This window comes from Triticum dicoccoides, chromosome 6B (assembly GCF_002162155.2).
Source record: "Triticum dicoccoides isolate Atlit2015 ecotype Zavitan chromosome 6B, WEW_v2.0, whole genome shotgun sequence".
NCBI classification, from domain to species: domain Eukaryota; kingdom Viridiplantae; phylum Streptophyta; class Magnoliopsida; order Poales; family Poaceae; genus Triticum; species Triticum dicoccoides.
In genome coordinates, this window is record NC_041391.1 from 385,619,690 (window position 1) to 385,639,589 (window position 19,900).

Sequence of the window (19,900 nt, forward strand, 5' to 3'; positions counted from 1 at the left end):
CTCCGCGTCCGGCACCGCCTCGATCCGCGCCCGGATCCGGCCGCCCCGGCCTCTCCTCCGGCCTTCCCCGAGCTCCTCTCTGTCCTCTCCGGCGAGTCTCCGGCGCCGTCTCGACCCGCGCGCCCTGAGCCAGATCAGATCTGAGACTAGGTTGACTTTCCTCTCCCCCGAAATCCCCTAAGTCCTTTTCTGGCATTAATTTTGTTGCATGTTCATCGCACCACAACTTTGCACTCGTGGCTCCGTTTTGGGCATGTAGCATACCGATTTGTTCGCCTCAAAGAGTGCTTCATGTCATTCCATTGCATCATTTTAATTTGAGCTCATCTTGTTGCCCGAAATGCATTTTGAAGAGTGCTTCATAATGTTAGTTTCAGATTCTTATCAGAACATGCACTTTTGTCATTTTTGCCATGTTTGATGTGTGCATCCTATGAGGTTGATGTCTACATGTGTTTTGATCTATGCCATGCCATCTTTCCAGGGATGTATGCCATGTATTTTTGTGATCAATGTGGTGACTAGAACAAGCATGTAAACTAGGCCTCGTGATGTTGCTGATTTCAGTCCCTGTTCTGCTGTTATTTTTATGCCATGTAAACTTGATGCTACAGAGAGATTCATGCTTATTTTGAGATACTTCAGTAAGGATGTTTTGTACATATGGTTATGCTCTATCCATTCAAGCCCCTGGTTGCATTTATAGCTTGCTGTAGATTGTTCATATCTTACTCTAAACTTGCTAAATGATGTTGCTGTCAGCCTGTTAACATGAAGTTCAGTTTTGCCATGTGATTTCCTAGTGATCCATGCACCCTATGAACTTGATTTTGCCATGCTTAGCTCCACAAACATGTATTCTTACTGTTGGTTTCCTTGCCATGCCATGTATTGCTCTGTGGTGAGTGGTTCAAGCTCACCAACATGCCTACTTATTGTTGTTCCTGCCATGTTTGAATCTGTCATATAACTTGCTATGTTTACATGGGTGCCATCATGTTTTCTGTGCCCTTTTGGCTCATGGTCAGTAAGGGACTTTTATTCTATGCAATTAGTAGATTCATGCCATGCCTTTGTTTTCCATGATATGTTCCTGTAACATGTTGTTTGATAGCTCTAAACATTGCAACCTGATGTTATTTCTGCTAAAGTCTGAAACTGTTATTATTTGCAATCTTGCCATGTGTGTTTGAGCATGTTCTAGTGATTTCTGGAGATAGCTCAGTGTTCATGTTTTGTTATGCCTTACTTGTACATCATGACCATGCCTTTTGTTATTACGTTGAGATGATGTAGCTTGTTGTTTTGATGCTTGCAATATGCCTAGTTGCTGTTTTGGATAGATTATTGTCATAACTTGTATAGTGTATGTGTTGCACCGTTGCTCCGTTTTGAGTGTGCTCTATATGAAACTTGCTTGTTTTTGCATGTAGCTTCATATTATCATGTTGCATCCTTGTTTTGAGGTGTTTGCTTGATGTTTGAATGTATTTTGCATCAATGCCATGTTTAACTTGTTTTGCTCATATCTTTTAGTTCGTAGCTCCGAATTAAATGAACTTTATATGTAACTTGACTAGAATTTCGTGTAGATCATCTTGGAGCATTTTAACTTGTTGTTTAACAACTTGAACATAAGGTTTATTCAGATCTGGACCAATTTCGAAATATGCATATGAGGACTTACCGGAATTGTTATATGTTGTTCCCGGCCTCATTTAAACTTGCCTTGATGTGTTGCTCTTGTTTGCATCATCTCTTGCCATGAGTAGCTTCATGTAGCCTTGTCTTGCATCATGCTTGTTGTGCATCATGCCTTGTTCATGTATGGTGTGTTTACTATGTTGTGTGCTTCTTCTCGATAGTTCCCGTTTCGTTGCGATCGTGAGGATTCGTTCGTCTACGCTTGGTTCGTCTTCGTGGCTTCATCCGTTCATCTTCTTCATGGACTCGTTCTTCTTCCTTGCGGGATTTCAGGCAAGATGACCGCTACCCTGCATCTCACTACTATCATTGCTATGCTAGTTGCTTCGTTCTATCGCTATGTTGCGTTACCTATCTTTTGCTCTTCAAGCCTTCCAAATTGCCATGAACCTCTAACCTTTGACACCCTTCCTAGCAAACCGTTGCTTGGCTATGTTACCGCTTTGCTCAGCCCCTCTTATAGCGTTGCTAGCTGCAGGTGAAGTTGAAGATTGCCCCTTGGTGGACAGGATTTTGTTGGGATATCACAATATCTCTTATTTAATTAATGCATCTATATACTTGGTAAAGGGTGGAAGACTCGGCCTTATGCCTGGTGTTTTATTCCACTCTTGCCGCCCTAGTTTCCGTCATACCGGTGTTATGTTTCCGGATTTTGCGTTCCTTACGCGGTTGGGTGATTTATGGGACCCCCTTGACAGTCCGCTTTGAATAAAACTCCTCCAGCAAGGCCCAACATTGGTTTTACCATTTGCCTCACCACCACCTACCTTTTCCCTTGGGAGTCGCCCTCTCGAGGGTCATCTTTATTTTAGCCCCCCCGGGCTAGTGCTTGTCTAAGTGTTGGTCCGAACCGAGCAGCTTGCGGGGCCACCTCGGGGCAACTCGAGGGCTGGTTTTACTCGTAGCTTGACTTATCCGGTGTTGCCCTGAGAACGAGATATGTGCAGCTCCTATCGGGATTGTCAGCGCATCGGGCGGCTTTGCTGGTCTTATTTTACCATTGTCGAAATGTCTTGTAAACCGGGATTCCGAGTCTGATCGGGTCTTCCTGGGAGAAGGAATATCCTTCGTTGATCGCGAGAGCTTATCATGGGCTAAGTTGGGACACCCCTGCAGGGTATTATCTTTCGAAAGTCGTGCCCGCGGTTATGTGGCAGATGGGAATTTGTTAATGTCCGGTTATAGATAACTTGACACCAGATCCGAATTAAAACGGATCAACCCTGTGTGTAGCCGTGATGGTCTCTTTTCGGCGGAGTCCGGGAAGTGAACACGGTTTCTGGGTTATGTTTGACGTAAGTAGGAGTTCAGGATCACTTCTTGATCATTGCTAGTTTCACGACTGTTCCATTTGCTCTCTTCTCGCTCTTATTTGCGTATGTTAGCCACCATATATGCTTAGTCGCTGCTGCAGCCTCACCACTTTACCCCTTCCTTTCCCATTAAGCTTTGCTAGTCTTGATACCCATGGTAATGGGATTGCTGAGTCCTCGTGGCTCACAGATTACTACAACAACAGTTGCAGGTACAGGTTTATCCGATGATCATGACGCGAGAGTGATGTTACTTGTTTTGGAGTTATCCTTCTACTTCTTCTTCGACCAGGGGATAGGTTCCAGGTCGGCAGCCTGGGCTAGCAGGGTCGATGTCTTTTGAGTTTCTGTTTGTGTTTCATCCGTAGTTGGATGATGCTCTTATGTATTGTGATGTTGTATTCGTATGGCATTGTATGCCTTATGTATGTATCCCCATCTATTATGTAATGTTGATGTAATGATATCCACCTTGCAAAAGCGTTTCAATATGCGGTTCTATCCTTGGTGGGACCTTCGAGTCTCTTTAGGATAGTATCGCATATTGGGCATGACAAGTTGGTATCAGAGCCTCGATCGACCCTAGGAGCCCCCCTTGATTGATCGTGTAGTTTGGCCGTTGTTGAGTCTAGAAGAAAACTGTTTTTCGGAGTCTAGTTATATCGGAGAGTAGGAATTCTTTTTACTCCCCAGCCTCTTCGTCACTCTGGTAAGGAATCTGGACGTAGGTGTTTTGAATTACTCCTCTTCCCATTCAAATTTTTCTTTAGGATCACGCAGTTGGTTTTCCGATCGTTGTTCCTCAGCTCTTTTATCCGGTGCATTTCTCGTCAAGTTGACTCGAACCTCTTCTTCTTTGACAAGTTCAATCCTCAGTTGTTTTCTTTTCCCACCTGCCCACCCTTTTCTTCTCGGAAAGGGAGTCCGTAATCGAGTATCCATCCTACTCGTGCGAAGTCTTTGCCTTCTTTCCTCAATGATTTCAACCGGTGTTTTCTCTTCAAGTTATTCGTCGGTTCTCCCTTCCAAGTTGCCTTTGTTTTCCCGCCCTCCCACCCTTTTTCTTCCCGGAGTCTGAGCATCTATTCGAGAAGCTATTTCATTCGTGTGGACCTCGTCATTCTCGTCGCTCCTCTCTTCTTCTCGATTGCTCTCAATTCTTTGCTTATTCTCTTGAGTCCTTGTTTCACCTCAACCCTTTTCCCTTCCGTCTCGGTCCTAAGATCTCGGGACGAGATCTCTTGTTAGTGGAGGAGTGTTGTAACGCCCCGGATTCATTGCGTCAGGTGTCTGCCAGTTATTCGCCATCATTGCCATGTCATTTGCTTGCGTGTTGCATATTATCATGTCATCATGTGCATACCATTTTGCATACGTGTTCATCTCTTGCATCCGAGCATTTTCCCCGTTGTCCGTTTTGCAATCCGGCACTCCTATGTCCTCCAGCGTCCCCCCTTTTGTCTCTCATTGTGAGCGGGTGTTAAACGTTCTCGGAGTGGCCCGAGGTTTGCCAAGCGGCCTTGGAATAGCACCGGTAGACCGCCTGTCAAGTTTCGTGCCATTTGGAGGTCGTTTGATACTCCAACGGTTAACCGGGTAACCGTAAAAGCCTCTTTGTCTTGCAGCCCAACACCGCTTCCAAAGTGGCCCAAAACCCAGCAAACTCCCCTCCATGCTCTCGGCCGTTCGATCATGATCGTGTGGGCGAAAACTACACCTCATTTGGACACTCCTAGCTCCTTCTACCTATAAATGTAGCCTCCCCCGGAAAATTCCGGATCAATTCACCCCTAACCCTAGCCCCGCTCCTCTCCGCGCCGCCGAACACGTTCGCTCACCGCCCCGGACCAACCAGGGCACGACACGTGTCGCTCCGGCGCCCGCCGCCGCCGCCGGCCTGCTGGGCCCGCGAGAGGCCCGCCAAGCCTGTCCGCCGCGCCCGCGCCGGCGCCGCCGCCTCCGGTCGCCGCCCCGTCGCCCCGAAGGCTGCGCCCCGCCGCCCGGTCGCCGCCCGGCTCCGCCGTCCGCACCGCCTCGGCCGCCCGCCGCCGCGCTCCTCCGAAGCTCGCCGACCGCGCCTCCGGTCACCGCGCTCCGTCGTCCCCCGCCTCCGCGTCCCGCGCCGCCTCGATCCGCGCCCGGATCCGGCCGCCCCGGCCTCTCCTCCGGCCTTCCCCGAGCTCCTCTCCGTCCTCTCCGGCGAGTCTCCGGTGCCGTCTCGACCCGCGCGCCCTGAGCCAGATCAGATCTGAGACTAGGTTGACTTTCCTCTCCCCCGAAATCCCCTAAGTCCTTTTCTGGCATTAATTTTGTTGCATGTTCATCGCGCCACAACTTTGCACTTGTGTCTCCGTTTTGGGCGTGTAGCATACTGATTTGTTCGCCTCGAAGAGTAGTTCATGTCATTCCATTGCATCATTTTCATTTGAGCTCATCTTTTTGCCCGAAATGCTGTTGGAAGAGTGCTTCATAATGTTAGTTTCAGATTCTTATCGGAACATGCACTTTTGTCATTTTTGCCATGTTTGATGTGTGCATCCTATGAGGTTGATGTCTACATGTGTTTTGATCTATGCCATGCCATCTTTCCAGGGGTGTATGCCATGTATTTTATTGATCAATGTGGTGACTAGAACAAGCATGTAAACTAGGCCTCGTGATGTTGCTGATTTCAGTCCCTGTTCTGCTGTTATTTTTATGCCATGTAAACTTGATGCTACAGAGAGATCCATGCTTATTTTGAGATACTTCAGTAAGGATGTTTTGTACATATGGTTATGCTCTATCCATTCATGCCCCTGGTTGCATTTATAGCTTGCTGTAGATTGTTCATATCTTGCTCTAAACTTGCTAAATGATGTTGCTGTCAGCCTGTTAACATGAAGTTCAGATTTGCCATGTGATTTCCTAGTGATCCATGCACCCTTTGAACTTGCTCTTGCCATGCTTAGCTCCACAAACATGTATTCTTATTGTTGGGTTGCCTTGCCATGCCATGTATTGCTCTGTGGTGAGTGGTTCAAGCTCACCAACATGCCTACTTATTGTTGTTCCTGCCATGTTTGAATCTGTCATATAACTTGCTACGTTTACATGGGTGCCATCATGTTTTGTGTGCCCTTTTGGCTCATGGTCAGTAAGGGACTTTTGTTCTATGCAATTAGTAGATTCATGCCATGCCTTTGTTTGCCATGATATGTTCCTGTAACATGTTGTTTGATAGATCTAAACATTGCAACCTGATGTTATTTCTGCTAAAGTCTGAAACTGTTATTATTTGCAATCTTGTCATGTGTGTTTGAGCATGTTTTAGTGATTTCTGGAGATAGCTTAGTGTTCATGTTTTGTTATGCCTTACATGTACATCATGTCCATGCCTTTTGTTATTACGTTGAGATGTCGTGGCTTGTTGTTTTGATGCTTGCAATATGCCTAGTTGCTGTTTTGGACAGATTGTTGTCATAACTTGTATAGAGTGTGTGTTGCATCGTTTCTCCGTTTTGAGTGTGCTCTATATGAAACTTGCTTGTTTTGCATGTAGCTTCATATTATCATGTTGCATCCTTGTTTTGAGGTGTTTGCTTGATGTTTGAATGCATTTTGCATCAATGCCATGTTTAACTTGTTTTGCTCATATCTTTTAGGTCGTAGCTCCGAATTAAATGAACTTTATATGTAACTTGACTAGAATTTCGTGTAGATCATCTTGGAGCATTTTAACTTGTTGTTTAACAACTTGAACATAAGGTTTATTCAGATCTGGACCAATTTCGAAATATGCATATCAGGACTTACCGGAATTGTTATATGTTGTTCCTGGCCTCATTTAAACTTGCCTTGATGTGTTGCTCTTGTTTGCATCATCTCTTGCCATGAGTAGCTTCATGTAGCCTTGTCTTGCATCATTCTTGTTGTGCATCATGCCTTGTTCATGTATGGTGTGTTTACTATGTTGTGTGCTTCTTCTCGATAGTTCCCGTTTCGTTGCGATCGTGAGGATTCGTTCGTCTACGCTTGGTTCGTCTTCGTGGCTTCATCCGTTCATCTTCTTCATGGACTCGTTCTTCTTCCTTGCGGGATTTCAGGAAAGATGACCGCTACCCTGCATCTCACTACTATCATTGCTATGCTAGTTGCTTCGTTCTATCGCTATGCTGCGTTACCTATCTTTTGCTCTTCAAGCCTTCCAAATTGCCATGAACCTCTAACCTTTGACACCCTTCCTAGCAAAACGTTGCTTGGCTATGTTACCGCTTTGCTCAGCCCCTCTTATAGCGTTGCTAGCTGCAAGTGAAGTTGAAGATTGCCCCATGGTGGACAGGATTTTGTTGGGATATCACAATATCTCTTATTTAATTAATGCATCTATATACTTGGTAAAGGGTTGAAGACTCGGCCTTATGCCTGGTGTTTTGTTCCACTCTTGCCGCCCTAGTTTCCATCATACCGGTGTTATGTTCCCGGATTTTACGTTCCTTACGCGGTTGGGTGATTTATGGGAGCCCTTGACAGTTCGCTTTGAATAAAACTCCTCCAGCAAGGCCCAACATTGGTTTTACCATTTGCCTCACCACCACCTACCTTTTCCCTTGGGAGTCGCCCTCTCGAGGGTCATCTTTATTTTAGCCCCCCCCCCCGGGCCAGTGCTTGTCTAAGTGTTGGTCCGAACCGAGCAGCCTGTGGGGCCACCTCGGGGCAACTCAAGGGCTGGTTTTACTCGTAGCTTGACTTATCCGGTGTTGCCTTGAGAACGAGATATGTGCAGCTCCTATCGGGATTGTCGGCGCATCGGGCGGCTTTGCTGGTCTTGTTTTACCATTGTCGAAATGTCTTGTAAACCGGGATTCCGAGTCTGTTCGGGTCTTCCTGGGAGAAGGAATATCCTTCGTTGAGCGCGAGAGCTTATCATGGGCTAATTTGGGACACCCCTGCAGGGTATTATCTTTTGAAAGTCGTGCCCGCGGTTATGTGGCAGATGGGAATTTGTTAATGTCCGGTTGTAGATAACTTGACACCAGATCTGAATTAAAACGCATCAACCGTGTGTGTAGCCGTGATGGTCTCTTTTCGGCGGAGTCCGGGAAGTGAACATGGTTTCTGGGTTATGTTTGACGTAAGTAGGATTTCAGGATCACTTCTTGATCATTGCTAGTTTCACGACCGTTCCATTTGCTCTCTTCTCGCTCTTATTTGCGTATGTTAGCCACCATATATGCTTAGTCGCTGCTGCAGCCTCACCATTTTACCCCTTCCTTTCCCATTAAGCTTTGCTAGTCTTGATACCCATGGTAATGGGATTGCTGAGTCCTCGTGGCTCACAGATTACTACAACAACAGTTGTAGGTACAGGTTTATCCGATGATCATGACGCGAGAGCGATGTTACTTGTTTTGGAGTTATCCTTCTACTTCTTCTTCGATCAGGGGATAGGTTGCAGGTCGGCAGCCTGGGCTAGCAGGGTGGATGTCGTTTGAGTTTCTGTTTGTGTTTCATCCGTAGTTGGATGATGCTCTTATGTATTGTGATGTTGTATTCGTGTGGCATTGTATGCCTTATGTATGTATCCCCATCTATTATGTAATGTTGATGTAATGATATCCACCTTGCAAAAGCGTTTCAATATGCGGTTCTATCCTTGGTGGGGCCTTCGAGTCTCTTTAGGATAGTATCGCATATTGGGCGTGAGAACGTCATATTTAACCCAACATAAAAATTGCAAAGAAGAATTCTATGGTTCACCTCTAGGGTGCACTTATGATAAGATTCCACCATCCTATACCAAGCATATTTTAAGTTTTCTCTTTGCCTTTGCTTGAAGTGAAGAACCTCAAACTCGGGAGACATAGGAGTGGATAGGGGATTAGACATGATGACAAGCAAGCAAACTAATCACGCGAGCAAACAAACGGACGAGGAAAAAGGCAACAGGAAAAAGAGGAGGAGATTGGGAAAGAGAGGGCGAATAAAACGGCAAGGGTGAAGTGGGGGAGAGGAAAACGAGAGGCAAATGGCAAATAATGTAATGCGAGAGATAGGGATTGTGATGGGTACTTGGTATGGTTGACTTGCTTGCGTGAGCCTCCCCGGCAACGGTGCCAGAAATTCTTCTTGCTACCTCCTGAGCACTGCGTTGGATTTCCCCGAAGAGGAGAGGATGATGCAGCAAAGTAGTGTAAGTATTTCCCTCAGTTTTTGAGAACCAAGGTATCAATCCAGTAGGAGACCACGCACAAGTCCCTCATACCTACACAAAATGATAGCTCCTCGCAACCAACACGATTAGAGGTTGTGAATCCCTTCACGGTCACTTACGAGAGTGAGATCTGATAGAGATGATAAATAATATTTTTGGTATTTTTGGTATATAGATGCAAAGTGAAAAGTAAAAGGCAAAGTAAAAACAAAGCAAGTAATAAAGCAATAGAGATTGATATGATGAGAATAGACCCGGGGGCCATTGGTTTCACTAGTGGCTTCTCTCAAGAGCATAGATTTTCTACGGTGGGTGAACAAATTAGTGTTGAGCAATTGACAGAATTGAGCATAGTTATGAGCATATCTAGGTAATGATCAAGGCATCACGTCTGAGACAAGTAGATCGAAATGATTCTGCATCTACTACTATTACTCCACTCGTCGACCACTATCCAGCATGTATCTAGAGTATTAAGTTAAAAACAGAGTAATGCCTTAAGCAAGATGACATGATGTAGAGGGATAAATTCAAGCAATATGATAAAAAAAACCATCTTGTTATCCTTGATAGCAACAATACAATACGTGCCTTGCTGCTCCTTCTGTCACTGGGAAAGGACACCGCAAGATTGAACCCAAAGCTAAGCACTTCTCCCATTGCAATAACTACCAATCTAGTTGGCCAAACCAAAAGGATAATTCGAAGAGACTTGCAAAGGTAACTCAATCATACATAAAAGAATTCAGAGAAGTTTCAAATATTTTTTCATAGATAAGCTGGATCATAAACCCACAATTCATCGGTCTCAACAAACACACCGCAAAAAGAAGAAGATTACATCAAATAGATCTCCATGAGAGAGGGGGAGAACATTGTATTGAGATCCAAAAAGAGAGAAGAAGCCATCTAGCTACTAGCTATGGACCCGAAGGTCTGAAGTAAACTACTCACACTTCATTGGAGGGGCTATGGTGTTAATGTAGAAGCCCTCCGTGGTGGATGCCCCCTCCGGCGGAGCTCCAGAATAGGCCCCCAGATGGGATCTCGTGGATAAAGAAGGTTGCGGTGGTGGAATTAGGTTTTTGGCTCCTGTTCTGATCGTTTGGGGATACGTAGGTATATATAGGAGGAAGGAGTACGTCGGTGGAGCAACAGAGGGGGCACGAGGCAGGGGGCCGCGCCCTAGGGGGGCGCCCCCACCCTCGGAACTGCCTCTGTTACATCTTGGAGTAGGGTCCAAGTCTCCTGGATCACGTTCGGTGAGAAAATCACGTTCCCGAAGGTTTCATTCCGTTTGGACTCCGTTTGATATTCCGTTTCTTCAAAACACTAAAATAGGCAAAAAAACAACAATTCTGGGCTAGGCCTCCGGTTAATAGGTTAGTCCCAAAAATAATATTAAAGTGGAAAATAAAGACCAATATAGTCCAAAACAGTAGATAAAGTAGCATGGAGCAATCAAAAATTATAGATACGTTGGAGACGTATCAGTGATGAACTTGGTCAAATGTAGCCCTTCTCCAGTAACTCCTTTATCTGCGTCTTAATTTCCTCCAGAACCTTTGCGGGCATCCGATACGGTCTCTTTGATATTAGTCTAGTGCCTGGCAATAGCTCAATAAAAAACTCAATGTCTCGATCCGGTGGCATGCTTGGTAACTCCTCTAGAAATACGTCGGGGTAATCCTTCACCACTGGTACTTCCTCCTGTACAACTCCTGATAAGGAATTCACTTGAGTCCTCTTCGGCGCATGCCAGGATACATACTTGATCCTCCCTCCTTCTGGGGTGGTGAGAAGAATTGATTTACTGGCGCAATCTATGTTTCCTTCAAACTTGGATATCCAATCCTTTCCTAGTATCACATCCAATCCTTGTGACTCCAGAACAATCAGGTCGGTAGGGAAAACATGTCTACCTATGGTTACTGGCAACTGATAACATCCCCTACTAGCCATATACTCCGCTCCTGTGGAACTTACTAACATAGGTGACTTAAGGGATACGGTTGGCAGGTTATACTTATCCACAAATCCCCTTGATATGTATGAATGCGTTGCACCAGTATCGAAAAGAACAAGTGCGGTAAATGCATTAATCAAAAACTTACCGACAACTGCGTCGGGTTGATCCTCAATCTCCTCCATGTTGATGTGGTTCACCTGACCTTTGGTGAAGGGGTTGGGCTTCTTGGCAAAACCTCCATTGCCATTTCCATTCTTAGCTTCAGGACATTCACTAGCATAATGTCCGGTCTTCTGGTAGTTGAAACAGGTAATGTGGCTCAGATCCCTCTTGGCTAGTGTTGAAGGGTTGGAACGGTTTTAGCTGCTGCTTCCTCCATTCCCATTGCCATTCTTGGGGCCACTGTGGTTGTGCGAACTTGCTCCATTGTGCGTATGTCCTCCATGGTTATGGCATCCATGGTTGTGGTTATGTCCTCCGAAGTACGGGGAATAGCGGGGCTTCTGCTAAGCTCCTGAAGTGTACCTTCCCTGTCCATACTTCCTCTTGCGGTTATCAATCTGTTGTTGCTTCCCTTCAATCATGAGAGCCATGTCTACCAACTCCTGGTAGTTGTTGAATGTTGCCACCATAAACTGCATGCTCAGCTCGTCATTGAATCCCTCCAGAAACTTCTCCTCCTTAGCGGCATCAGTAGCTACATCATCAGGGGCATAGCGTTCTAACTTGCTAAACTCATCAACATACTAGCCCACTGTACATCCTCCTTGGCGCAAGTTGCGAAACTCACGCTTCTTCATGCTCATAGCTCCTGCTGAAACATGGGTAGTGCGGAAAGCCTGCTGAACTGATCCCATGTAACAGTGTCAATGGGGTAAGTGGCGGTGAAATTCTCCCACCATGATGCTGCTGGTCCAACAAGCTGATGTGCAGCAAAACACACCCTCTCCGCATCTGTGCATCCTGCAGTGCTCAGCTCTCTTCCAATCTTGCGGAGCCAATCATCTGCAACAATCGGCTCGGTGCTACTAGAGAACACCAGCGGGTTCAACCTTAGAAAGCGGGCTAGGTGAGCAACAGGGGGTGGTGGTGGTGGGTTGTTGTTGTTGTTGCTGCCTTGGTTCTGGTTCTGAACTAGTATCTGCATCAAGGCATTCTACTGCTGGATCAACTGAGTGAGCTCCGGTGGGAAGGCAAATTCATTGTCACGTCTCGGAGGCATCTGATGGGTTAGAAGGGGTGAGAAAACAGAATAGAGATTCACTACCTAAAATGCTCATGAGACAAACACAATCAATTTCACTTCATTCAATAGCACACAAGATCACACAATCGGAATAACCTATCATTACAAACTCGATCCTTGCTAACTACTTGGAGGGAAATACTACTAGTTACAATGGTGGTCATCTAGAAGTTTTCATCAGAGGAAGACTCCATGATATCTGCTCCAGCTTTGTCAACGTAGTCATCATCACTACCATCATTTGCATCACTATCCGTGTCAGCGTCGTCCAGGATGATATAGTCCTCCGAACGGATCTCCGTTGCTTCTTGATATTTTCCACTGATATTCCCATCTTGCTCTTCGGGTCTTCATGCTTCTCTAGTAGTACGACAATCTCTTCCTTGTATCCATCGCGTGTAGACTTGAGTTCCTCTTCTAGCTTGTTGTTTGTCTTCACCAGTTTCTTGATCTTCTTCATGTGGATAATTTGTTGATTCTCCTGTCGATGAATATGATCTCCCATCTCTTGAATTTAGGCTGCAATTGATCCATCCCTCCTGGTACGAATCATCTCCCATTTTTCATCTCGGCGGCCACATATGTGGTAAATGGTATTCTCCAGCTCCTTGTGATACACTTCACATATGCGTCCAAAGGTGATATGTGCGGCCATGCTCTTTCCTATACTCCAGCTTGGTGCATCTAGGTCAAAATCAATAGGGTCCATTGTTGGCACAAAACTCCTCCCAGGTACCCAGACTTTGATCTTCCAGCGCTCCTCTTCTGGTACAGATGTAGAGAAAGTCCCCGTGAAGCTTGGTAGTCTGATGTTCAAATACTTAGTGACTTCCTTCAAGTGTTTTCTGAAAGGGGTGTCGTCATCCGGCTGGATGAACTTGTTCCTGGGATCCGCCATCTATAGAGTAGAAAGAGAGGAGAATTACAAATGAGTAGAGAAGAGAAATCATGTGGCTCATTCTAGTGGTCGTGTCCTACAGTCAACGTGTGCTCTGATACCATCTTGTAGCAACCATACCTCAAACGATCTAGTCTGTATGCATTAGTGTCATCCCTAGATCGGTAACGCTGACACACACAGTGCTCGAGGAATTATAACAGAGTTTTAATCACACACTTATTACATCGAGTCCTCATAAAGAGTATGATTACACAAAAATATCATGGCTGAAGGCCATCTAAACTAGATAACTACGGAAGCTTCGAAGGTAAATGAGTCCATCAACTCCAATGGCATAGCTGAGTGCAAAACAACGACCTATCGCACCTTATTCGTCGTCAGAGTAGTCTGCAACATGAGACATTGCAGCCGTGTAGGTCAGAACATTGAATATGCTGGCAGAGTTACACCGTAAAGCAATGAAATGCAAGAGCTATATCTACATGCAATATTTGGCTGGTGGAGGCTGTAAGTTTATGATATTTGCATAAAGCTAGTTTTTGCCTACAACAAAGGAATAAATTTATTTAACTACTCCCAAGTTGCCCATTATTTGAGAAGGTAACCCCAACTCAGATCCCAATTTAAAAGTATTATCATTAACCCAACAAATTAATAAAAGTAACATGATGAGATCACATCAACAGTTTCAAGTACTAGATACTCAAGATGTCCATAACCGGGGACATGACTAATGATGATTAGTTTGTACACTCTGTAGAGGTTTGTGCACTTTTCCCCACAAGACTCGACCACATCCATGGTCGGATGATCGAGACATAGCCTTTCTGAAGCATTAACTCTCTACTCCAGGCAGATCGGTACACCTACTTTTCCCTACATCTGCTAGTCCACCTCTTCAAGAGCTCACACAACTTACTCAACTATGCCAGAGCCCATAATGGCTTGTGGCTGCACACGAAAGTTTCTAGCATGAGTAATCTTATGATCCCTTTGAGCCTGGGTGGCATTCCATAGGAAAAAACACACGGGTACTCTAGGATTTCCCCAAAACAGACAACACTGGGTTGCCCAGGTGCCTCAACCAATCCACCCAGATGTATATTAAAGTTGCCACCTTAATGTTATCCATGATTAAATAACTCTCAAACTTCCATGTGTAAATCACGATCCAATCCCCGTCTACGAGCATGGCCAAGCAATAAATAAGCATAACGTATATTCCCAGGGTGACCAAAAGGTATTAGGTTCCAATCTCAAGCACTACAACCAAAACCACATGTTCCCAATCCTACTCATGCAAATATTTGAGGGGCAATACTAATGCATAGTAAAAACTGGGTATAAAAGAGTATGATCAAAGTGTTACTTGCCTTGCTGACTATCTGCAAACTCTACAGATTCGTAGTAACAAGCTTCGCACTCCAGGTAATCTAGCATAGACAAACAGTAGCATACATATGAAATCACTCAAATGAAACACGAGAAAAACCGAGAAAAGATCCAAATCAAACATGAAACAAGCAAATGACTTAAACTAACAAAGGTCAAACCTAACAGCAATATTATCATGTGGATTAGATCTTAATAGTAGGTATAAGTGATTAGCTACGATTTGCAAAACAATTCAACTCAAATGGAGCAACGAAACTCAAAATACGAACGAATCAAGATTGTTTACTAATCTGGACTAAACTCAAATTTTACAGTATCAAAATCATGTTCAAGTTGGTTAACTAGAAAGAACAGAACGATACGAACATTTAGGCGCCGGTTTCATCTAATTTGGATAAACGAGTAAAAAGTTATGCTAGTTTAAAGATCAGGGGCTAAATCACCATAAAACTATTCGCAGATAGGTCCCTGGCCAAAAATAAACTAAAAAGAAAAACCGTTCCCTAACAGAACTTTACGGGCGAAAACCGTTCGTTAAAACGAACGAACGAATGGACGTTTATTAAATAAATAAAACTGAAACTAAACCGATCTAAATCTACCGAACCGAAAAAATAAACCGGGATTAAACCGAGGCGGGTCAACGGTTTACCGTAAAAAAACCGGTCGACGGCGGTGGCAACTCCAACGACGGTGGCAGCGGCGAGCGGTGGCGTCGGCGGGTTGCGAGTGAGGCGGCGCGGCTTCTGGCGGCGGGGTTCGGTGGCGGCGCAGGGCGGTGAGGTGGCGCTCGGCCGCGGAGGTGGGGCTGCGAGGCGGGGGGGCTGACGAGGGGATCGGGAGGGGCGGCGGCTCCTTTTAAAGGACCCCTCCCCCCCGAGGTCTCCGACTTGGAGAAGGGGGTGCCGAGGCGAGGCGGCAGCGGACTCCGGCGGGAGTCCATCTCTCGCACGGCGGCGGAGGCGGTGGCGCAACGGGCCGGCCTCCTCGGCTGGGCCTTCGGCCTAGTCGGGCGGGAAGGAACTTCTTTTATAAATAATTTCGCCCGAAAGAAAAATCCTAATAAAATATAGAAGATTCTAAAAATTCCAGAAACAATTTTCACCATCCAAACCTAATATTTAGGATAAGATGAACATTTTTCTGGACTAAAATGCAGTTTTCAAAAATGAAATATTTTTCTAATTCAAATAAAATAGCAAATAAAATACCAATAACATCATAATTTGATTTCAAAATTCTTTCTCCAATATTTCTCTTGGGTTGAAGAAGTCATATTATCTTCTCTCATATATTTTTAATATTGGAAATAATTGGAGAGGAAAATAACAAATTCAAATTGATCCTATCTTCAAATTTGAAAATAAATTAAAATATGAATTTTGTGAAATCTCCAACTCTCTCCTTGGGTCCTTGAGTTGCTTAAGATTTCTAGGATGTCAACCAAATGCAAGAATAAATATGATATGCATGCGATGATCTATGTATAACATCCAAATTGAAAATTGGGATGTTACACCGGCTTCTTAATTTCCTAAGCAATGAACTGTTGCCGCTCCAAGGCCTGCTTCCTAACTTTTTGCTTGACGGGGCAGCATGAGGAAAAATAGCAAGGCGGTGCTTGATTAGCTCCTTGGGAACACTGGGGATGTCAGATGGTTGCCAGGCAAACACATAAACATTCGCCCGCAGGAAGGCAATGAGAGCGCTTTCCTATTTTTCATCAAGGGTAGCGCTAATGGTAAAACTACCATCCGTGCCATCCTGCCTCGCTGGAACTTTCTTGGTTGCAGGGGGAGCAGCCCTGGATCTTTTGCCAGTCGAACTCTCCGGCAAGTCACTGTCGGGCGCAGCGCACTCCGAAGAGGTGCGCTTCCTGGGGTCCTTATCGGAGTCCATGTCGATTCCCTTAACTTTCTTCTCTTTCTTGGTGCAAGCTGAGCTCCTGACGGCCTCCGCTAATATCGCGTCTCTATGCATCTTATTCACACAGATGACTGCATCTCTCTTATCCGACGGGACGGTAATGACCCCCATGGGACCAGGCATCTTCAAAGTGTTGTAGGCGTAGTGGGATGCCTCCATGAACTTGGCCAAAGCTGGTCAACGAAGAATCCCGTTAAATGGCAGGGGAAGTTCAACAACATCGAACACAATTTTCTCAGCCCTGAAGTTTATTTCCCCGCCAAATGTTACCGGCAAGGTAATCTTTCCCTTTGGCTGGCTCCTCCCTTGGTTGATTCCTTGGAAAGTGTTAGTCATCTTCAGGTCTTCATCAGGAATCTGGAGTTTCTTTAGCACATCAGGGGAAATCGGATTCAACCCCGCCTCGCCATCGACCAATATCTTGGTGACCTTGAGATTGTGGATTGTTGGTCAAACCAACAACGGCAAACACCATAACGTAGTAGTGCGGTCTGGATGGTCCTCAATGTCAAAGATGATGGGCGTGCGGGACCACTTGAGTGGTTCTCGAGCGCTTGCCACTAGTTTTGCAGCATTAACCTGACGCGCTCACTGCTTGATTTGGCGGTGAGAGGAGTGCAAAGATGCACCCCCGTCAATGCACATCGCCTCAGTAGCTCTCCGAAACTCTTGTTCACTAGTTTCATCATCCTCTTCTTTGCTATCATCCTCATTTTCCTTCTTCTCACGACCCCTGGTGGGTTTCTCTTTCTGCTGATCAAACTTGTTGTGGTGTCTGTTATGACCACCACGGCCCTTTCCGCCATTACCATTCTGATTTCTCTCCTTGTCGCACCTTTCATACTCAGCTTTCTGCTTCTCAACCAACTGCTCAACTTGATTGCAATCTTGAAGATCATGACCCTTCGTCCTATGGATCTTGTAGTACGGACCATCAGACTTGCCGGTTTTCTCAACAGCCGGTACTGCTGCTCGACAGTTAGTGCATGTAGGCGCTTCCTTGCTGGATGTCTCAAGTTTTGCTTTCTTGCTGGCGCTAAGATCACCGGTGATCTCAACGGCCATCACTGCTTTCTCCTTTCATTTCTATTGCACTTCTTGTTCTTCTTCCTGGGGGTGGCAGGGTCGTAATTGTCTTTCGAACTGACTTCGACGCCAACCTTTTCCCTTGGAAGTCTTCTCCCTTCTTCAGCATGAGTGCACTTATCCGCCAACGTGTAGAGCGCGTTGACAATTTTGGGCAACCGAACATTCATCTTGGCCCGCATTCCGCGGTTGCACGTATTTGTATGAAATGCGGCAATCACAGCTGCCGGGTGTATCTTTGGAATGTTGCGGCGCACTCGGCTAAACCTTTGCAAGTTCTTGCACAAACTCTGTCCTTATTTCTACATAAGGGTTTGTAAGTGACTAGGCCACCCTGGTTCTTGGTGGCCACCTGTAAAGGCGCCAATGAACTTGTTGCATAAATCTGCCCAAGAGGAGTTGGAATCCTCCTTCAAGTGCATCAGCCAAGACCTCACATTTGGCTTGAGAGCCAGCGGGAAGTAGTTGGCAAGAACTTTTTCATTCCTTCCCCCGGCGCTTGAATGGCAATCTTATAGATGCCTAGAAATTCGATCGGGTTCAGCTATCCATCATACTTCTCCAGTAAGTCAGGCTTGAAGGTGCGAGAGGATGGCCACTGGACTTGCCGCAACTTGCGAGTGAAGATCGGGCAGCCTACCTCATAAGGCAGGTACCCGCCAGCACTAGCGTGGGTTTGTCGACATCGGCTCCATTACGCATGTTTGACTGACGGCGTGTCTCACCACACTACTCAATGGTGACGCGAGCGTCCTCCTTCCTCCTATCTCTCAACACTTGACGTTGATCTTGCTGGAGTTGTGGGTCAGATGAAGCCATTGATGCCTCATCATGATCAGCAATATCTTGGGGTTACTGAGCTTGTTGGGGCTACCCTTGAGCAGGCTGCCACGGAGGGGACTACACGGTAGGTGCGGTCCTCCTATCTTGAACACCAATGCGGGCAGCCGGCGTCGCTTGCGGGCGTCGCGATGGCTACGCACATGGCGGCTTGTTGATCTCAGCAAATCCAAGGAGACTTTGGATGGTAGCCCTCCACTCGTCCATCTTGTCTGCTGCTGGAGGAAAATCCAGAAACAACTGAGCTCTTGCTACTGCTTCGGCCCCCGTCTCTGGCATGACGTGGGAGGCAGAGCGCGACACAACTCGACTTCTGGACGAGCCAGAAGGAGCGTTGTTGGGATCTTTCTGCCTCGATCCCGTTTCCAAAGGGATCTGATGTGATCAGAGCTGTTCTTGGTGACCAGGTTCTTGGTCGGTTGGGTTCTTTCTATGCGGGTGTGGGTATTGTGGGCCGACAGCGCCCCTCAGGGTGCTGTTGTGCTCGCCCGATGCGGGACGAGGCGCACGCCCCGTCTCTGCCTCTCCAGACAGCGCGACCATTGGGTCTCGGCTCGCATCGGAGCATGCATCAATTTTGTGTTGGTTGAGCTCGCCGGTGTGGCAAGTGGGAGGAAGCTGAGCGTCTCCGTGACCGGTAGCATGTTGAAGAGGTTAGGCCGCGCTTGCGGCCTGGGCCCCTGCTCCACTTTTCTTCTTGGGAGCCATGGATGATTAAGTTTGATGAAGATCGACGGGCTGGCTAGTACTTTGAGTTCGCACAAGCAATGCCCCCTACCTGGCACCTATGGGGTATGGGTGCCCCTTTGTGGTTCGGCAAGGGGACGACCACGTTGCACAAAGAGCAGAGGCGGCAGGGGATAGCGCGGCGATGTACAACTCTCTTTTACCCAGGTTCAGGCCACTTTGTAGCATAAAACCCTACTCCTATTGTGGTGGATTGAACTTCAGGAAGACGGAGACATGGAGCACAGTAGCCAGGCAAGGGTGCTTGGGGGAGTGCAACTACGCGCATACAAGAGTGGGGTGTCAAAAAGTTCGAACCCCTTGCTAGGTTGCCTCGGGCCTCCTTTTATAGCCGAGGGGGCGACCATAATGGCAAAACAGTCACTTGAATGCGATTAGATAGCTAACGATGCTATCATACCTAACTCTGGCAGTTAGGAAAAAGTGCATTAAATGAACTGCTAGGTGTCGTGCTGAGGTTGAAGCCCGGCAAGCCCATCGCACCGCTTATCTGCCTCTTCTTATTAGCATGATACATCCTCTGGACATGTGTCAATTGTCGGATTTAGGGATCTGACAACCCTTGAGAGGTCCAAAC